The sequence below is a fragment of the Monopterus albus genome, unplaced genomic scaffold, assembly GCF_001952655.1.
Source record: "Monopterus albus unplaced genomic scaffold, M_albus_1.0 scaffold548.1, whole genome shotgun sequence".
In the NCBI taxonomy this organism is placed as follows: Eukaryota; Metazoa; Chordata; class Actinopteri; order Synbranchiformes; family Synbranchidae; genus Monopterus; species Monopterus albus.
Window position 1 is genome coordinate 17,236 of NW_018128428.1, and position 2,445 is coordinate 19,680.

At 40.5% G+C, this 2,445-nt stretch overlaps 1 long non-coding RNA gene across 1 annotated transcript in view; it reads right to left on the reverse strand.

The window, feature by feature from the left end:
- LOC109953124 (uncharacterized) overlaps positions 1-1,765 on the reverse strand; it is an 11,197-nt gene extending 9,432 nt beyond the window's left edge. Inside the window, exons 1-2 of the long non-coding RNA XR_002273852.1 lie at positions 1,600-1,765; positions 1,415-1,511 (exon numbers count right to left, since the gene is read on the reverse strand). This is a non-coding gene — a long non-coding RNA (uncharacterized LOC109953124). The remainder of the gene's footprint in view (positions 1-1,414; positions 1,512-1,599) is intronic.
- Between the last annotated feature and the right edge of the window lie 680 nt (positions 1,766-2,445).

Sequence of the window (2,445 nt, forward strand, 5' to 3'; positions counted from 1 at the left end):
TTATCACTCCAGGACCAAGAAGGATTCTGTGAGGCAATAGAAACAGAGTATAGTTTGAATGGTTAATAGTTTGTTGTTGACAAACTCGGGTGGAGCGATGTCTATGGAACTGGTCCATGATGATGTCTACGGTGAAACCTGGTGATGGACGATGACACCTGGCAGTTCTCACCCTGCTGTTTGACATTTTAAGCAGAAATGGCAACGATCAGCAGCAGCTGAAAGGTGGGAAGCTGCTACCTGAATGATTTCCACACTGAGTTTTGGTAAAAAGAGTCATTGTCAGTGACACTGCTGTGCCCAGACATCTGGTAACACAAGGTAACGATTAGGATGATTTGTTTAAGACAGTTGTCACAGAGAACAGGAAAGTTTGATCAGTAAGAAATTTGGGGGAAGGGGGGTATATACCTCTGGTGTTTTGTGGCCTCCAATCCACATTTGTTCATTTACACCACCAGCCTTCTGCACCACCTGTAGAATTTCACGTGCCATGCTATTCCAAAATACAGATGCTAGGTGCCCCTTCATGGAAATGCAGTTTTTCTACAGAGGAGAGTAAAACAGCCTTGGTAGTAGGACACAATAAGAAGTGAATACAGTGTTAGCTTGAGTAAAATCATTGTACTCCGAATACTGAACCTTGCTGATTACCTGAGCTTCAGCCCAAGTCATTTTGTTTGGAACGTAGAGGATACATTGAGTGGCAGTTGTAGTCCAACCGTTAGGGCATCCTGGAACCCACGCCTCTCCGTAGGCTTTTTGTGAAGACAAATACATAATAGAGAGTAAGACTGAGTCCACAGGAGGCCAAAGAATATGTAAGTGCACTTTTGAAGACTAGAGTTATTTATTATTGTAAAAATTAGTTTAAAAAACCCCAATCTGTTAGAACTGCTGCAGCCAACAGGTCCACATCTGTTTAAACTGGACACTTTAACAAGTTACTGACATGGAACATGTCCTGTTTTACTTCTGTGTATCTATTCTTTAATTTTTAGATGTGTTTGAACAGATTAACTGGTAACACTTTATTTTACTGGCCAAGACTTGGAACATGTGCGGTTTTACTTATGTGTCTCTTGTAAATGTATTACTTTAGAAATATCCTGAGTACTTACTTGGTTCAGTGTTTTCTTCTGTTGAATCCTCACCCTCTGCTTTTAGAAAATTTGGTTGAAAGAAGCAATCAGATCCTTTACTTAAAGGAATAGTACAGTACTGTCGTTGAAGTACATGTACTACATTGCAGGCAGACGGGTAGATGAAAATACTGATACCACGCTCATGTTTGTCTTTACTTTTTTTGCATGTGTTTGAACAGATTAACATCCAGAGAGAGAGATGTTTTTAAAAAAGTGAAATAGTAATAACACATGTTCAGTCCTTCAGTAAACAGCCAGTAAATACTCACCATCAGCTCTGTTCAGAGCCAACATGGTGCACACACAGAAAAACAGAGTCAGGATCTTCATGGTGGAGACGAGGTCGAACGTAAAGATGCTGAGAACCTTTGATAAACAGACAGACGTGTTACTCATGTCGACAGTCAGTAGGTTAAAGAAAGGAGAGAAGGTGATGGGTGAGTTTGAATCAGACCTGCTGTAAAATGATCTTCTCCTGTTTGTCCTCAGTGTCAGACTGTAGCGTCAGTCTTGATGTGTAGAGGTGCTGACAGAGAAGAAGCACCTCTTATATACAGGTATAAACAGCAGCCAAGGCTACTCAGAGTCAACACACAGAGAGAGATGAAAACATGTAAAACTGTTCCAAATATTAAAAACATGAGCGTCAAGTCACGTTAGCTTTATGCCAGTGGTTTTTATCTGGTGAAGGTGTTGGTCCAAGAAAGCCCTTGATCAGTTTCACACATTGCTCAAAGCTCACCTGGCACCTGCAGTCAATAGAAACGTCAGTGATCTGTGAAAGAAAACATTTGCTCACTGCTTTTTATTACAATTAAAAAATGATTAATACTTTTTTTTCACGCATCAGACAGATCACTACACCGACCATGACATGAGGCCAGTTATGCGTTAACAAGAAAAATACATCAGATTATCATGTTGGTTGTGGTGTTTGCTGAGCGTATTGTAATGATTATAATACATTAACTCCATGGTTTGAAACCCTCCAGTGTGCAGGAGTCAGGTCATACAAAACACTATGAATATTTCAAGTCACAAGAAATTTTAGGCAGAGCCCAGAAGCTAAAGGCTGTTAGTTCATGGAAATCAGAAACCTGAAGCAGAACACATTGGTCTAATCTGTATTATCCCTTAATTGCACCCCTGAGACATGCTGCTAAGACTCTGTGTGACAGTCAAGTGGGTGGTGGCATCTTCTGGGTTATGCGTGAGAAAGTGAGGACAAGGTGTTAAGAAACAAGAATGTTGTTGATTGAAGTTGAGAGTCGAGATGTATCCGTAAGAGCATCCTCTAGTT